Raw genomic sequence first — 19,183 nt, forward strand, 5'->3', positions numbered from 1 at the left:
TCTGCACATCTCTTCCCACCTTCCCACTTCTGTCTTCCTTCCTTTCCTTAATTGTTGCAGGAAGGTGCTCTGCAGCGCTGGTGGTAATGATCTTTGTTGGTGACAGTGTAGAGACTATCAATATGCAGTTCTTTTAGGTTGAAAATTCTCGAAGTTGTATGTTATGCAGTGAGGGAGGGCCATAATATATCGAAATCGCATGATATTGTTAATTATAATGTCTTTTCAGTATTTTTAAGTCCAGTAACTCACTAACTTGCCTCCAGTGGATTTTGGCCACTTTGTCAGGAAGATTTAAGGGCCATTTATTTTAAGCATTGAGACGGATAAAGTATAGTATTTAATCTCATTGTATTTGTAACACAGGAGAATTGATACGGTCATACGCCTTTGGTTTCTGGGTTATGTAGTATTTATTTTAGTAAATTTCCATGGAATTTCACTTACCTCTGAAGTTGTGAAGGGAGAAGATAAAATTGGATATGAAACTTGCTGGAGTGTGTTTTGATTTCAGGTCTTCTGACATCCCTGAATGGGTTGTTGCCACTGAATTCTCTCAGTTTACTTTGTATGTGGAGTCAGTCACTTAATCATGTCCCTGTGCCGAAAGGCTCTTTAGACTTGAGGTCTGTCTTTGGGAGAGTGGCCTTTTCTTGATTTGGAGAGAAGCTGAAGTCATCCATTTGGGATTATGGTGGGTGGTGGAGAGAACAGAACAGAATCTGGATCTTGGCCTCGTCACGACTTCAGGGTTGCCAGATTTCAGGCAGAATTCAAACTTAACCAAAAACTACAAAAGCAAAGGAGCTTTTGTTACGTAAAATAAACATGGGGCTTTCAAATATCAAAATGCCTCCTGTTTGGAAGATCCACATTTCCATGCCCTTTCTTTCACTGGGTAAATTGGCCATCATCTTTACTTGCAGAAATCAGACAAGAGCTGGGTGGGGCACATACTGTACATTGGCCACTTGCCATAGGCATCGGCTTTGTCATTTGTGGACAGGTGGGTGTTAACTACAGTCACTTAAGGAGAATGAGAAAGCAGCCTGTCCTCTGCATTCACAGAGGCGTTGGTGTTTGCATTTCCCCTTTGCCACAGTGGCCTAAGTAACACTGCCCAGTTGTGGCAGGGCTTGGGGGGGGGGGGGGTGCTTCTGCCTCCTTGTGGAATGCCAAGTGCATGACAGGTGCCCAACAAGTGTGAGTTCAGCTTTCTGTAGTAGCTGCCCTTAATTAGACATCTTCGCTCCCTGCCATGTTCTTTGACAACATGGCTCTTCCTTCCCTCGTGTTTATACTCTGAGGGGGTGGGGTGGGGTGGGGTGTTGCCTTTGACTTATTTTTTTTTTTTCACTTTTTAAAATTTCTTTTCAGCTTAACAGTATTCATTGTTTTTGCACCACACCCAGTGCTCCATGCAATACATGCCCTCCTATTACCCACCACCTGGTTGCCCAGCCATTGACCTTATTTCATAGAGGCCCAGACAGTAGTAACTTCCCCAGAGTCCACGGCTTCTGGTGGCTGATCCAGGCATGGAGTGCCGGTCTCTGAAGCTCATATCTCTGTTCTCTCCCCTTTATCGTGCAGCCGCTGGTCCTCAGAAAACATTTTCTCCAAGATCCTATTGGATGCCACTAATTAAATGATTACTGCTTAATTAAGAGCAGACAGAACTTAATGCTAGAAATATTTTTAGTGGCAGTAAATTACTTTCTAGGTGACTGAAGTCTTATACTCATTTCTGGGTGGTGATGGTTTTTTCCCCTTGTGTTGATCTTCTGGCCCAAGCTGTGGTAATCCTGTAGTCTGGTGGTGAGCCATTCAACTCCCTGATTACTTTAGATATACTGGACATTAGGGTTTGATAGAGGCCTGTGGGGGTTGAGTGGAGATGTGCTATAAAGTGTTGCTGCTGTGCTTGTCAGTCTTCTTTGAGGACACAGGGTACCCTGGGGGTGGAAGTTGATGGACCCATTTGCTACATTGGCTGGTACTATAATTTATCCTCAAGGGGGAAAACAAGTAACTGCAGGAACTTGTTGAATGGCACATGGAATCTTTATGTCGGGTTTGATATTACAGAGCTGGCTTTGAAATAGATTTTGATTTTGGAATATGTAAAAATTGTCACGGGACTGAAAAAAAAAGAGGCCTCGGCCACACAGCGCTTACATCTGCTGTTTCCATCCGACATTGCACAGATTTCTTAAGTACTTCTGGGCATTTCTGTAACAATTCTCTTTGTCCACATTTTAAGACTCAGCATATTTCATGAAACCGAACGGTAACCCTGATTTGGTTTTGATGTGTCTGGTTTCCAGCAGGATGTTGATTGCTGACTGTTGCTATGTTGGCCTAGGTTGTCCTGACGTTTCATGTGAGTTTGAAGAGGAAGGATATAGAGTCATGGGGAGCTGAGAGCAGCTGCCGCTGGTACTGTGTTACATTTGACTTTCTCTTGAAATTGCTAGGGAAATGTCGAACTCCAGGGATTAGCTAAAGATACAAAAATAAGGCACTCTCCCTTGCTTGACCACTCTTGACAGGCCAGTTGGTCCCTGTGTAGGGGCCTGGGTGGGATCCGTGGCAGCACTGGGCTGGGGCTGATGTGAGGATGGGTGAGAAAGTCAGGGTCCACAAAGCTTAGGAGGAGGCTGGAAGTTAACTGTGTGAGACCTGGCATGAACAGAAAGCAGGTGAACATCGGAATCAAGGAAATAAGGACATAGTTAATGAGGGAGTCAGGTTCCCAGGTGCTCACAAACCAACATGCAGTCAGAAACCAGGGACAGTTTATTAGTACAGGAGAGCAGAAGAGACTCAGACCAGTTAAAAAGTAAAGCCACTTTAATCATCGTTAAGAAAACCGCTTTTTAAAATTTCTTTATGATGGCCTGGGAACAGCTTTCAGGAATTTCTCACCGAGTTGCAGCTGGGATGGTGAAGCCAAAGGGGAGAGCATTGCCATTGTTGGAAAGTTGGGAAAAAAGAGACATTTGTCTACAGGACGGTTCTTCAATAGGTGGCATCATAAAAAAGAATTCAGTGTCTGCCTGTTATGTCCATGATTCTAGACCTTAAGAAATGTGAGATTCAGTTTTTACCCTCCCGGGGCTTCTAACTGAGTTGAAAAGACAGACCATGGGCGTCTCAAAGCAAACCACAATGGAAGCAGATGTGTTGGGTAGCCCCTGGGTGGCACTCATCATGAGCTCTGTTGAGTTAGGGGGAAGGGGGGGCGCCTGGGGGGCTCAGTGGGTTAAGCCGATGCCTTCGGCTCAGGTCATGGTCTCAGGGTCCTGGGATTGAGCCCCACATCGGGCTCTCTGCTCCGCAGGGAGCCTGCTTCCCCCTCTCTCTCTGCCTGCTGCTCTACTTGTGATCGCTCTCTCTCTCTGTCAAATAAATAAATAAAATATTAAAAAAAAAAAAAAAGAGTTGGGGGGAAGGGGTGACCCGGCTGGGCTGAGGGGAACAGTCCAGGAAACCCGGTGGAGGCCACAGGCTGCGTCTTTGAAGGAGCTGAGTTTGGAGTATAGGACGGGACTGAAGGTGAGGAAGATGGAGGTGAGCCTCTCCCCCGCCTTCAGGTGCCATTTCCATCTTTGAGTTAGCTTCCTGGTTTGTAAGATGGTTAAAAAATTCCTGCCTCTCCTGTTTGTATTAGGATGGTTGTGGAGATTAAATGAGATGATTCATTCAAGAAAGCCCTTTGTAAGTGACACAGTGGGTTCAAATTGCCATTCTTAGTGGAAAGCCTGTGGGATAACAGGTTTGTTTCAATTCATTTATCACATGTACATGGTTGTACTCTTTAATCAGAGGCGTTCCATGAAGGTCACGATTGAATGTAGGTGGAAAAGGTCAAGGAACTGTTTTTAAGCAAGGTTAGTATACGTCTGAGATTTCACTTACAAACTTATAAAGCATAATTAGTATTGAAAATTAATGTTGAATGTATATCTGAAGTGTTTTACATTTTTGGTTAATAAAAAGAGGAAATCTATTTCAAGAGTAAGTTACTGAGCTATGAAAAAAACAGAAGTCCATTTAGTAGCAAAATTACATGATGCCTCTCATTCTGCATTCTGAAACAAGACTATTTTTAGCATCTCTTTGAATCAGTGATGAATTCCAATTACAGGATTCAGTAATTAAAGCAGAGAAAAATATAACATCGTTTAGGCAAGAAAATCTCTCACTTGAATTGGATCTCTTTCAACTTTTAAGCTATTATGTTCAAGGGCCTCCCCAGAATCATTGGTTTGTCATCTTTGTGGGGTCACAAGCAACAGGAAAAATGCCAGAACATCAGCCAAGGACACAGTGTCCCACTTTTAAGAAAGGAAGTTTAAAAAATTCTGGGATTCTGGGATGTCTTAATGGGCAAGTGTGTTGTAGCTCTTGTTTGCTAAATTCTGGAACAAATCTTCAGGGACCTCTTGGCCTTGTCCTGTTTTCCTGTCTTTCCTGTTGGTCAACTCACTCCCCCACTGGGACCACCACTGTCCCTCTGTCTCCTGCATCTGTTCTGCCCCCTCCTTTCTTTCTTGTGCTCTCAGGCTGTTTCTGAGTGTCGTGAATGAAACTGCCTGATGGTGCCAGTTGGTACCCCTCCACATTTGTATTTAATGGTTGTAGATTGTTCCATAATGTTGCTAAACAGCGTTTAAAAAACTTTGTCAAAGTCAGCAATCTTTTCTCAAGCTGGAAGCCTTATTTTATCTCGAGCAAGTTATTTATCTCTTTATACCCTTTGCACAAAAGCTCATTAACCGTTTGGCTGAATCGAAATGAGTGTTCTGTTGACCCAGATTCTCCTGCTCTGTGCTTGGTTGAAGCCCAGCACTTAAAAGCACTTAAAGTGGTGACCCATGGGGGCCAATACGAGGTCACTGGACACATGCAAGTGCAGCTTTTCCAGGTTGAAGTAGGTCAGGAAGAGGCATTGTGATTTCTTTTTTTACCTAGGCATTCAAGAAAATTCACTTATTTGGTAGATGTTTTTTGAGTGTGGGCTCTGTGCCAAGCACTGAGCTGGGTACTAGGAATTTATGAATGAAAATGAAAAAAATTTTCATAGTGAAGAGTGGAGTAAGGAGTCAGAAGTGTTAGGGCCCACAGGTGGCTGGCTGCCCAGGGCCAGACTTCTCTGCCATGAACATTAAAAAACCTCAAACAAACAAACAAAAAACCCTTAATATTTGCAGCAGGCAGAAGCACCATACAACTAGGTAATCCATTTTGCCTTTGAAAATGGATTCCATTAACTATGAATTTCTGAACATTTCAACCTCTAAATTCTTTGATCTCGTAGCCGCTCAGTGCGTTGCTGTGATAATGAATAACTAGGCTGGTTTAAGAATAGAATGAAATCTGAACTTGGATCGTCTTGGTGTTTTAGGTTCCTGGATGCTCATGTATTCACTGTTCGTTTCCTTCTGCACCAGGAGGTTGTTGTGAAGGATTCTCTGTGAAGCCCTGGGGGTATAGAGACAGATGCAGGCGACCCTCCCTGGTGGGTGGATGTGAGCGGGCGTGGAGGGGAACAGGTTGTCGTTAGCGGTGGTGGCAGAGAAGTAGTAAGTGGTCGCAGCAGTGATGGTGCTGTTTGTCGCTCACCCCGTGCAAGGCCCACGGTGTCCCGTGGGGTAGCTCACATAACTCCCCCAGTCTCATTTTTGTAGTTCGGGAAGTGTAGGCTTACATCACCTGCCAGAGTGCTGGAGTGTGTAAGTGCAGCTCAGTTCCGGCTCGCGAGCCCACCGAGCTGGGGCATTTGGTACTGCCCCTTTGGTTGGTGGGCACAGAGAAGGGAAAAGTGTCTGCTTCGGGGAAGCTGAGCAGTGCTTTGCGGTGGAAGTGACCCCAAGCCCACTCGCCAGGAGGGCCAGAGAGCAGGGAGAGGCTGGTGCTCCGAAATGTGAGAGTGGACAGCTCAGGAGAAGTGGCAGAGGCCGCCTGCCGAAGGGCAGCCTGGGGATCCTATTCCAGAGTGGCGGGGCAGGAAGGAGTCTTTCCAAGGAAGACTGTGCCCAGCGTGGTGGCAGTGCCCAGAAGACAGAACCAGTGACACCAACTGGCAGGCCCGTGGTGTTGATGGGCAGGGTGTGCTGCCTCCCTCAGGCACATCTGGTATGTGTCGTTCTGAGCACCGCACCTCCTGGAAGGACAGGCCAGAGAGCACTTGGGAAAGGCTGGAGGGACGGGGGCATTGAACCCGGCCTTCAGATACTTGGATGTTTGCTGAGCTGAGGGTGTGGTAGGTTCTACTTGTTTTCAGTGGGCAGAACAGAGCGTTGTTTGGTTTGCAGTTAGAAGGATGTAAGCTTTCACTGAATATAAAGAAAGCCTTATTTCAAATAGTGTTTCTTAACAAGTAGGGTTCCAAACTCACAGCTTCCCTCTCCCTGAACAGTGTTCAGGCAGGTGTGTCCAGGGAGAGCGAGGGTGGAGGAGAGCTCTGTGCTGCCTGGGGGCTGGCTCTCAACCCCCTTCTAACCCTTGCCCGTGAGTTTCCATTAGCTTCCCTAGAGACGGGCAGGCATGTGTACACTTCTCATTTTGTGAGCAAGTTCCGGATCTGGTGCACTTGATCCTGACTTCCTCACGATGTCCTGATAGTTAAGTGATGATGCAGCACTTATCGTTATATTAACTCTGTATACTCTGCATCTCACAAGGTAGCAATCAGTCTCTTGGCGTCACTTTGAGCCGCATGCAGATTTGAAGTCTTTTCCTGTTTAGTGCAGCTGCTACTAATGTTCTCTTCTCTTGCCGCATGCTGCCCGTATCTCTGGCCGCTTAGCACTTTCAGACTTGCCGTGCGCTGTCTTTCCGCGTATGGGCTCACCTTTGTCTGACTCCTGCTTCTATCTTTCACGCACAGTAGGAGAGTAAGTGTTTGAATGGACCGATGAGTGGTTGACATGACCCAGAACTTTATCTGGGCTATTCAATTCTTTGACCATTATTAGCCCAGAGGTGTGGGCCAGCTGTGGATCTCTACAAAACTCATATCAGGAATTGATCGTTTGTTCCTTGTATTTTACTGGGTAGTTACACAGTTCGTTAAGTTAAGGGGAAGAAAATATTATTTTATGATCCTTGTATTAAGGTCTGGGTAAGTATTTTTTAATGAACAGATTACCCAAAACCGGGAGCGTTTTTCATTTGCACTCATAATTAATGTGGTTTTATTAATTATTAAATACGTGAACGTGAACCTGGCTGAGCGTGTGATACCTCTAGGTGACCAGTGAACATCAGCTAGCTGCAGTTATTTCTGTTTTATTCACAGCAATATCCCTTCTGTGACTTGTTTCATATTTTTTGTATTTATTGACTCTTTCCCGCCAGATAAAGCTTTCTGGAGGCCAAAACCTTGTCTTATTACTTAGTGTTTTTGTTTTACCTTCTACAAAAGAACTCACTCATACATTGAATTGAATTGTGGGGCCAGCTAAGTGTGTTCCTTCTGGCTCTGATTTCAGACACGGAGGGCTGATCCAGCCTTGGGAATTGGAACACAGGTATCCAACCTGAGAGGCCAGGGAGGGGAAATGCCAGACTGCCATTTTACTGTGTTGTCAGATGATTCTAGCTAAAAACGTTCTTATTAGACGTCTTGATGAGCTCTGTTTCTCTGAAGCTATTGGAGGCTGCGTGGTTCTAAAGTGCCTACCAGTCTTGTAAATAGAACTTTATATGTGAACAGTTAAGAACACTGATGACGTGGTCTCCTGGGGAGGGAGGGATTTAGAATTTGAGTCTGGTTAACAGGGTAGCCCTGGAAAGCACAGCAGGGGAACAGCTCTCTGAAACAGCTTCTCTTTGCAAAACTAGAATTGGGAAGCTGTAAGGGGATGGCAAGGACCAAAATAGTAAACAAAGCCTTGTACAATCAGATTAGGATAACCTTGGCAGATTAACAGTGACTCATTTGGACACAACCTGTCTCAGGTTAAACGTTTTCGTGTCCCAGAGTTATTTATCTCACATTGACTTGTATGTTGTGGATAACTAAGATAAAGGGGCATATTATTGGGGAAAACTTTATTATCATTGACCTTTTAAAATGCTCTGGAGAACAATATTAGGTGTTTTGTGAGATTAAATTCAGTCATTCCTCTCAGCAGAGTGTAGAGGAATGTAAATTGAACATCAGCTGAACTGCTTAGGAGGTGAATGGGCTGTAATAGATTTGTAATGACCGGAGCTCAACATAAAGCCGTTTGGTCCTCATCCATAAATGTGTTTGGACACATTTTCCTAGAGAGTTACTTACCCTGGCTTGATTATCCTTGGTCTGTGATTATTCCTTGCAATAATGTCATGGTACCATTTTTTCTATTCTTTTTTACACTGAATAGCATAAGGATTTTAATTTAGCAGTATTTTGAGAATTAGGCTGAAGTCTGATGCCATCATATTGAAAGCAGTATTCAAAACCTGAAGGAGCAGGGAACTTTATTTATTTATTTTTAAACATTTTATTTATTTGAGAAAGAGCGAAAGCGAGAGCACAAGCAAGGCAGAGGGAGGGGGAGAAGCAGACTCCCCACTAAGCAGGGAGCCCAATGCTGGACTCAGTCAGGACCATGGATCATGACCTGGGCCAAAGGCAGATACTTAACCGACTGGGCCACCTAGCGCCCCTGAATGGAATTTTAGGGGGAGGAGTCCTTACAGATCATCCAGTTTGTTCCTCTGTTCATTGGCTTGTTCGTTTATCTATTCAGCAAATACTTGAGTGTTCATATACCTTTCTCTTGGCATTCCTTTCTCCAGATACTGGTAATAACCTCTCAACTCAGTGTCTCAAGGCTGAATTGTTAAGAACCGCACTGTTCGGCGCAGTAGCTGTTAGTCATGTGTTGCTATTTAAATGAGCATTCATTAAAATGAAATAAAATTAAAAATTCAGTTTCTCAGCCACGCTAGCCACATTCCAAGTGCTCAGTCAAGTGCTCTGTGCGGCTGGAGGCTGCCATTTTGGATGGTGTTCATCTATAAAACACATCCATCATTGCCGGACAGTACTCTGTCTTCCGAGAGACATTACCTAGCATCCCATTGACTTCATCACCCACCACCTATGTCTCTCAGGTTTGTTCCCTTTAAAAAATTCTCCCGTCTTATTTTAGGTCATCAGCATCTGTCCTCTGAATTAAGGCACCTAAGACAGGGCTGTGATGTCTTTCCTGCCACTCCCTCCCCTCCGTGGATCCGCTCCCTCCCTTGTGGTCTCTTAATACCATGTATGTGCCTTTATCTCACTGAATACTAATTCCTTGTTTGTGCGCTTTTCTTCTGGTGGACCAAGAGGTTGTTGCAGTTGTAGGACTGGGCTTTGGTCTTCCAGGGTGGGGACACACACTGTGTCTGATACATCACTACAGTCAATAAGTGTTTGTTGAGCAACTAAAGAGCTGAATGGATGGGGGGAGGAGGCTGTGCTAGGTTGCATTCTGAAGGCCGGGCACAACTGGAACGCATGGAATTGAGAAGAAGGCCTTCCTGCTGTGGGAGCATCATGGGTGCGGGCCTGGTGGTAGGAAGTGACAGGGTTACCGTGCTGTTAGACCACGGCCACAGAGAAGCATTTTCAGCACCCTCCAGAGCTTAACCATGGGCCATAAATAGAATTTCAGTTCTGGTGTTGCATATAAACGTGTTTCCTGACACCTCTAAGCAGAGGTGCTGGATTTCACACTTAATAACCTGAAACTCTAGCTTCAGAGGAGTTAAAGATATGCTCTACCCTGTAAAATTAAGCACCACACTCACAAAGTCTAGTCGATTCTTCAAGACTTTTATGGTTCCTGACTTAAGTAAGGCCTGGAAGCAGCCGAGCAGGAAAGAAAAATGCACGTGTCCATGTCCAGAAGGTGGCTCATACAGAAGGGTGACCTCAGCCAGACAGACCAATCCTGACCCTGCTTCCTCCAGGCTCTGTCATCCTGAGCATGTCACCTTCTGGCCCTTGGTTTCCTCATTTTTTGATGGAGATGGGTATTACCTGCGTTGTGAGGATTAAGTTAAAATGTATGTGACATGTGAGCATTGTGCTTAATCGTGAGTAAAGCTATTCACCAAGTGAGAGCTGTTACCAAATTAATAGTACATAGCATTTTAGGCAAGTGGGAAAACTCACAGTTGTATTTCCCAGAGGAAGAATTGACATGATTGCTAAACACAAATGGTCATCCTGAAAACATGCACGTCGGACCCTTTCCTTCACCGTTAGCTAGACTGACCATCTCTAACGTGAAATGTATCGGGCTAGTTACTTTCAGAATCATGCAGATAAGGTGATCTGGTAGAGGTTAAAATTGGGCCCGGAGAATCAAAAACCTAGGGCTGATTCTCTGTGTTTGGAAATAAGGTGATCACTAATGCAAATTACTTAGGAAAAACTCACTTTTCTTTTACTGTGCATAATCAAGAGCGTGCTCTACAGCTGCTCCTAAGGAAGGGGAAGAAAATTATATGCTGCTTTTAATTTAAAATAAGCAAACTCGTGGGACGTGTGTAGATTAGAGGATCATTGAATGATCTGTTTTTTCCCCTACTTTCAAAATGGTAGTGACAGTCTCAACAATGTATGTTCCCATCCAACCGGCCTACATATAATTCACGCACATCCAGAGAACCCTCTTCGGGAGACTCAGAGTTGCTTTCCCTTTCGGGAATTGCACACAGCTTCCTTCCTGTGCCTGCATGGCCTTTGCCTGGCCTCACTCCTCCCTGCTCCTTGTCCGCCGAGACTGTTGGATGTATCCCACTCCACCGCCTCGCTCTTGCTTTTACACAGCTACCTTATTGTATTATAATTACTGGCAGGCATTGGTCACCATCATGGGACTGTGAGTTCTCTGATGAGCAGGCATTTTCTTACTCATTTTTGTGTCTGCATTGTTGCCTTACAATGGGGAGACTTACTCATACAAGATGCTTGGTAAACTTCTGCTGAGTGAATGAATGATAGTCACCAAATTTTTCTTCTGCGTATTCTTCCTAAGTGAACCATAACTCTGTTTGGGTAGGGAACTCGATCATCCTTTCTGGTACTGCCTAGCTCCAGAGCATTTATAAACAATATCAGATTGCTCTAGAGTCTTGCTGCTGTGAATGTCTGTTATTCTGGAAGCACTTGCTAGGGTAGATTCAGCAAGTATTAAATCTTCGATACTGCTTTATCTGCATACATTCTATTAAAGTATTTATAAAAGGATCACTGAGATTTTTATTGAATTTAAACAGATTTTTAAAAAAGATTTATTTGTTTGTTTGGGGGGTGGTGCGGAATAGGGGGAGAGAGGGAAAGAGTCATAAGTAGACTTTCTGGGGAGCCCAGAGCCTGATGCAGGACTCGATCTCAAGACCCTGAGATCATGACCTGAGCCGAAATAAGGAGTCCACGCTTGACCAACTGCACCACCTGTATTTAAATTTAGGCACCCCTGAATCCAATATTTTTGTTTGAAAAATTGATACAGAAGCTCTTGTCTGATAGAGTTCTTGTGTGAATCAACAATGTTCAGTTCATTGTGGGCAGTACTGAAACGTTAAATGTATGTGTGTTGAATCTATGAACTGAGCTGTTCAGTTGAATATACCTGTAATATGCTTAGCTTTTTGTTTTTCTGCCCCTAAGCTATTTACTCTGATTTCTTGATGTTAATTTCAGAGCTCATTCCAGGATAGGGAATTGGAATTATACAGGAATTCACGTACCTTATTAACTCCTTGCTTAAACTAATTAAAAAAACTAGTTCTGGCACTAGAACTCCCTTGATGAAATTGTTTAAATGTGAAATTTGAATTTAAGACTTTTATGAAGACTTGAATGCTTTTTACTTACTGTTATTTAATTTTTTTTTCAGTTTTAATTTTGATTGCTGTAATATTGATAATCTGAGCCAAAGTGGTGATGCTACCTGAGGGGAATTTCTGCAACCCATAAGTCAGCAGTTATACGGTAAGGATGTGTACCTCTTACCCTTAAAGCCAATTAATTTCTTTAACATTGTAGTTCAGAATTTTAATTTGAAATGGAATGCTATAAAATAGTTTATTATTTCAAAATATTACATATTAATATATTTTAATCTATAAATATTAATAGCAGATAATATTTTAGAGTTTTAACTCCTAATCAACAGTTCAAGAATTTGAAAGAGAAAAAAATATAACTTGATATATTCATTTCATATTAATTTTTGTGTGAAAAACAAAAGTGGCTATATAGTTTATGACTTATTAAACTGGGGTCTCATTTTTCCTTCCTACATATTTTTCCCATATACTTTTTATCCCTGGGCTTTAATTGGTTTTTTATTATCTGATTTTTGTTAATAATGAATGGATATGAGCAGTAAAGATGTTAAAACTTAAACCCATTGGATTTTACTACAACTTACTCTGAACTGAGGTGGTGTTGATTCCAACAGTGGCTGAAATGAGGTTTTGAATTATTTAGAGATTTAAATGATCTATATTAGCTTTATCTTCAAGGGATAATTCAAGAGTAATGAAACATGGCCAACCAGTAAGGCGAGTTACTCCTTTGAGCTTCATTTTCCATGTACAAAATGTCTATCATTTGTTTTATAGAGTTGTAAAAATCAAATGAGATGATCTATGTGAAATTGTCTTTTTCTTCCTTTCATTTATTAATTTTTTTTTGGAAAGGTAAAAGGAAAATAACAAGCCTGTTGATTTTGACATGGGCTTTAGAGAGAACATAATGCTCTTAATATCCTTTAGAGGAAAGGATGCTGGAAGACTTGATCTTCAATTCTGTCTCACTTCATAGACAAATCATTTCATTAATTTACTATCAGAAATTTGAATTTTATTTTCATACTTTGACTTTCCAGCTACCTTTTCAGGAATATATCTGTATTTCTTGACTATAATGAAACTAAGCTAGAAAGCATTATCAGATATCTTTGAAATCTCCAAACATTTTGAAATTAAATATCACATTCTGAAAGTCCCATGGGTCAAAGAGGAAGTCACAAGGGAAATTAGAAAATATTTTGAATTAAATGAAAATACAACATATCCAAATTTATGGGATTCACCTAAAGCAGTACTTCCAGGGGCAATTTATAATGTTGAATGCTTATAATAGGAAACAGAAGCTTTGAAACAATAATCTAAACCTTTACCTTAAGAAATTAGAGGGCAAAGAGCAAATTAAACCCAGAACAAGCAGAGAAGAAGTTACCAAAGATATGAGCAGAAATCATTGAAATAGAAAACAGAAAAACTGTAGGAAAAAAGATCAGTGAAACCAAAAACTGAGGTTTTTTTTTGAGATCAATAAAAATTGATCAACTTGTAGTTGTACTAATCAGGGAAAAAAAGAGAAAGCAAAAATTCCTAATATCAGAAAAGAGAGACCATCAATATAGATTCTACAAAAGGAAGTTCAAGGGAATATTATGATAACTTAGATAAATGGACAGATTTCATCCAAGTCACAAGGTATTTAACTTGATTTCCATGCTTTGACTTTACAGGTAATTTTTCAGGAATATGTCTGTTTTTTTGTTTGTTTTTTTTTTTAACCTTATTGAAACTAAGCTAGAAGTCGGTATCATATTATCTGTGAAATCTCCAAATATTTTGAAATTAAATATCACATTCTAGAAATCCTTTTAGAAGGAATGGATAACATGCATAGATCTTTATTCAAGAAATTGAATTTGTAGTTAACCCCTCCCTCCTCCCAAAAAACCCTCAAAGCCCAGTTGGACTCACTGGTGAATTCTACCAACTCAACTAAGAAAGAAGTAAAGCCAATTATATACAAAATCTTCAGAAAATAGAAGGAACACTAATTTATTTTCGAGTGCCATTACTACTCTGATATTAAAAAAAGAGGTATTTCTCAGAATACTAGCAACCTGAATAAAGTTTATATAAAAAGTATAATACATCATGCTAAAGTGCCATTGGTTCTTCTTTTGAAGATCAGTTATGTAATTCAGTCAATATCAACAAACTACACAGAATTCTTCAAACCTGTATGATCATCTCTCTAGGTGTAGAAAGAGCATTTGACAATATTCGTAATTTATTCATGATAAAAACTCAGAAAAGTAGGAGCTTTCTCAACTTGGTAAGAGGTATCTATGAAAGACCTACAGCTAGTAATTATAATTATTGGTGAAAGACTTAATGTTTTTGCCTCACATTGGGAATAAAGAAGGATGATCACTTACTGTTCTTACTCAGAATTGTCCTGTCAGAGCAATAAAGCAAAAAAAAAAAAAAAAAAAAAAAAAGATAAAATTCATATAGATACAGAAAGAAGAAAAATTAAAGTCCATGGCAAGGGAACTGAGAAATGAGCTTTTAGCCTTATAGTCTCTGTAATATAGGGAAGGAGACAGTGGGGGTGGGAATAAATATTGAATGCCTGTAGACAGTATCTACTACATTTTGGTTTCTGTGGTTATGATCTGAAAGTCATAAGAGCAAGGCCACATTTATATGACTTGTTGGTTTAAGTTACTGTTTTCTCTAAAGTTAAAAGTCAGCATAATCTGTTGGGAGAGTCTCAATTCAGCATTTTTCTTTCTTCTAATATAACCAGAAAGCTTTGTGTGGTACTTAAAAATTATGCATTGGTTTAAACTTCATTAAATAGCTCTTGGTTTTTGATTTAAAGAAAAAGGCTATTTGAAACAATGCTAAGATGTCCATTTAAATTCTAAGACAGCGTACAAAATTACTTGGTAAATCTGTTATAACTATCATATATCTTTGGATGAGTTAAAATTACTTCGTATGCTTGTTGTCCGTATCTTAGAATACATTGACACGTTTTGTATAATAATGTAAGCCACATATTATGCCTGTTGATGTGTGCTAAGTAATTTCCATATACATATTTTTATGATCTTTGGCAAGTAAGAATTGAGGAAACCTTGAGTCCTTGTCCTAATTGCCTAGAATAGTTGTATGGCAAGACAGTGTGTCTCCAGATGGTGTTACTGGAATCATTCCTAAGTCTCTTGCAGTCATATAGTGTTTCAGCCTCAGTGGAATGGCTTACAAATGTAAACAAACATAGAGTTTACACTTGATCTTAGCCAAAAGGCCAAGAAGCGATGACAAATGTATGGTTTAATAGTTGTGTGCGTTTCCATTTTAATTGCAGTTGACCCTTGAAACAGTGCAGCGGTTAGGGACGCTGACCCCCACACAGTCAAATCCACTTACAACGTTTGGCTCTCCCAAACTTAACTACTGAGAGCCTTGACTAGAAGCCTTACCAATAATATAAACAGTCAATTAACATGTATTTTTTATATTATGTGTATGTATACTATATTCTTACAGTAAATTAGAGAAAAGATGTTACTAAGAAAATCATAAGGAAAAGAAAATCCATTTACAATACTGTACTATAGTAATCGAAAAAAATCCACTTGCAAGTGGCCCTGTGCAGTTCGAACCCATATAGTTTCCAGGGTTAGGTGTGCGTGTTATCGACCATATCAGTTGGTGCTAGATACCTGGTATGGCAGAGTAGTGGTACAGTGGAGGGGGTGTAAGTTTAGGAGTTAATAGAAAATCTTGGGTTCAAATGCTAAAAACATACAGGCTTAAGCTCTTGAGCAAAATCACTTAAATCATTGATCCTCATTTCCCTCATCTCTAACAGGAGGATAATCTTGACGAGCTGCTGAAAACATTAAAAAAAATACTCAGAGCTTCTAGCAGACAGTGGGTGCTCAAATGGCGGATGCTAAAAGAGGATCTTAGTTGCAGAAATGTTATACGACTTTGATATCTGACAGAGCTGGTTTTGAATTGGGTTGGAAGAATTAATGTTTTAAAAATACCTCTACTGCACAAAGCAATCTACAGATTCAGGGGAAACCCTATCAAGATTCCAAGTGTACAGAAATAGAACCTAATTTTAAAATTTGTATGGAACCACAAAAGATCCTGTCTGGATAGCCAAAGCAGTCCTGAGAAAGAACAAAGCCAGAGGCATCGTGCTCCCCGATTTAATCCATATTACCAAGCTATAGTAATCAAAACATTATGGTCTTAATATAAAAGCAGACACATAGATCAGTGGACTAGAATAGAGAGCCCAGAAATACACCCATGCATATATGGTCAATTTATGACAGAGCAGCCAAGAATATACAATGACACAGTCTCTTCAACAAATGGTGTGAGGAAAACTGGACAGCTACATGAAAAAGAATGAAACTGGACCACTACCTCTACAGCATACACAAAAATTAACTCAAAATGGACTAAAGACTTGAATGTAAGATCTGGATCCATAAGAGTTCTATAAGAAAGCATACGTGATCTGGGTGATCTTGCTTTTGGAATTCAGATCCAAAGAATAATATTCTTTATCGAATTCCAATAGCAAGGGCAACAAAAGCAAAAAAAAAAAAGGAACTACATCAAACTTAAAAGCTTCTGCACAGCAAAGGAAATCATCAGCAAAATGAAAAGGCAAACTACTGAAAGGAAGAAAATATTTGCAACTCATATCTCTGATAAGAAGTTAATATCCAAGATATATAAAAAGCTCATGCAACTCAATAGCAAGAAAAATATTAAAAAGGGCGCAGAAAATCTGAATAAATATTTTTTTCAAAGAAGACATTGGATGGGCAGCAGGTACATGAAAAGATGCTCAATATCACTGATCATCAGGGAAATGCAAATCAAAACCACAGTGAGATATCCCTTCACACATATTAGAATGGCTGTTATCAAAAAGAAGAAGGTACAGACTTCCAAATAAGTCCTGGGGATGTCACGCACAGCATGGCAACTGTAGTTAGTAATATTGTATTGCATGTTTGACATTGTGAAAACAGTATATCGTAAAAGTCCCCATTACAAGTTGTTGTCACTCCATGTAGGGATGATCATTTTTATACAAATTTCAAATCACTGTGACGTGCACCTGCAGCTAACGCAGTTGGCCCTCGAACAGCACAGGGGTCGGAGTGCCAGCCCGCACGCCGCTGAAAATCTGCGCATAACTTGACTGTTCAAAAGCTTTACTAATAGCCTTTTGTTGACTGGAAGCCTCACTGATAACATAAGCAGTTGATTAACATCTACTTTGTGTGTCATATTCATGAGAAACTGTATTCTTGCAATAAGGTAAGTGAGAGAAATATCAGTGCCACTAGGAAGATCACGAGGAGAGAGTATGTTTATAGTATTGTACCATATTTACAAAAAAAACCCCAGCAAAAATAAAAACCACGTATAAATGGTCCTGCGCAGTTCAAACTCCTATTGTCCGAGGGTCAACTATATAGTGTTAAACCTCAATTTAAAAAAAAAAAAAAATTGGCGTCTGACAGAAATCAGTTTTGAATTTCAGTTCTTTTGTATTTTACTAGTGCTGTCCCCTTGGATAAGGTACTTCTTGAGCCCTGACCTCTTTAGCTGTGAAGTGGGTGCCATTAAGTTGTAGCATGTAGGACACAGGTGACGTGCTATGTATAATGCTTCTGTATACAAGTGTTCCCATTCGCCATCTGTAACTGGTCCACTACCGTCAGCTTCATGATTTGGGTTCGTTCGTCGATTTTTTTTTTTTTTTAAAGATTTTATTTATTTATTTGACAGAGAGAGACACCACAAGTAGGCAGAGAGGCAGGCAGAGAGAGAGGAGGAAGCAGGCTCCCTGCGGAGCAGAGAGCCCGATGCGGGGCTCAATCCCAGGACCCTGAGATCATGACCTGAGCCGAAGGCAGCGGCTTAATCCACTGAGCCACCCAGGCGCCCCCGTTCATCGATTTTTTATAAAGTTACCTAGAAACCCTGCCTGACCTTTGGATGGTGTCATGATTTACTTGCTGGAATACGTTCAGAAGAATGGAGTTGATAGGATGCCAGACTTGAAGTTTTGAGACCAAGGACACTGGCTGCAAATTTGAGAAATTTTACTCTCTCATATTTCTCTTCCTGCCTTCATGGCCCAGACAACTGGGAATAGTTAACTAAAAGAGCCATTTAATTGATCTTAACTTTCTTTCATGAGTGCAGTTTCTTGTTGCCAAAAACATTGCCATCAGAATATTTTTTGTTTCAAAAAACACCGAAATTCAGTTTAGTAGCACGGATGCTAGGGAAACAGTTGCTAGATTTCACAGCTTTATTGTTATTTTAATTTTATTGCTTTTTAATTGTGTCCTTTCATGTGAAATTACCAACATTTGCCTGTTTTTACTAACAAAAGTGGTAATTTCATATGGTTCAACTGGGTATTTTGGGGTTTGGTGACAATATTTTTGTCACACGCTTGGCAAATTGTCTAATTTTGTATCTTATAGTTTGCTCTTTCCTCTAAGAACTTAACAAGTTTTAATGCATTTCGGATTTTGTAAATTTGTTTGGTGAATGTCATTCTCAAATGATGTGAATGAGTAAGGTAGAGAAAAATAGGTGATACTTCCTAACAAAAAGAGGAGGTGGTGACTAATTTTTGAGAAAACTTTTAATTTATGGCTAACTGGATAATTGGAAACAAAAACTAGAGCTTTTTAAGCCTTAAGCCTCATAGGTGATATCAGGTCAATTCTGAGTACCTAAAAATTATTTCTGAATTTTTTTTTAAATATTTTATTTATTTGACAGAGAGAAATCATAACTAGGCAGAGAGGCAGGCAGAGAGAGAGGAGGAAGCAGGCTCCCCGCAGAGCAGAGAGCCCGATGCAGGGCTCCATCCCAGGATCCCGGGATCATGACCTGAGCCGAAGGCAGAGGCTTTAACCCACTGAGCCACCCAGGCGCCCCTATTTCTGAATTTTTAAAGTTCTTTGAGATCAGCATTTTTCTGAAAGTTGTGTCTCTAGCACGTGTTAAAATGTTGTTGATGTTTTTAGATTCTGAGTGTTTACTGTTGTATTTTACATTATAAAAACAGTGCCTTTTTAGCTTAATTTAACATTCTACTTGTAAAATGTATATAGTTCTCCTGTTTATTATTACCTTGAATGAGGAGCTGACGATTTGAGTTTTGTTTAAAAGGGCATTAATTTAACAAATACTTCGTGTGGATTAGAAGTAATAATATTGTGGTAAACTGTAGGAGCTTTTCATGTTCATCACAATGTGGTACTGGTTAATGGCTTCTCTTGCTGTCCAATTAAGGTGAAAAGGG

At 40.6% G+C, this 19,183-nt stretch overlaps 1 protein-coding gene across 3 annotated transcripts in view; it reads left to right on the forward strand.

The window, feature by feature from the left end:
• Window positions 1-19,183, forward strand: part of WASF3 (WASP family member 3) — a 136,223-nt gene that overhangs the window by 45,088 nt on the left and 71,952 nt on the right. For all 3 annotated transcript variants that reach the window (XM_045978283.1, XM_045978285.1, XM_045978284.1), the window contains exon 2: window positions 11,895-11,989. The gene's annotated coding sequence lies outside the window, so the exon portion shown is untranslated. The remainder of the gene's footprint in view (window positions 1-11,894; window positions 11,990-19,183) is intronic.

Source organism: Meles meles, chromosome 14 (assembly GCF_922984935.1).
Source record: "Meles meles chromosome 14, mMelMel3.1 paternal haplotype, whole genome shotgun sequence".
Taxonomy (NCBI): domain Eukaryota; kingdom Metazoa; phylum Chordata; class Mammalia; order Carnivora; family Mustelidae; genus Meles; species Meles meles.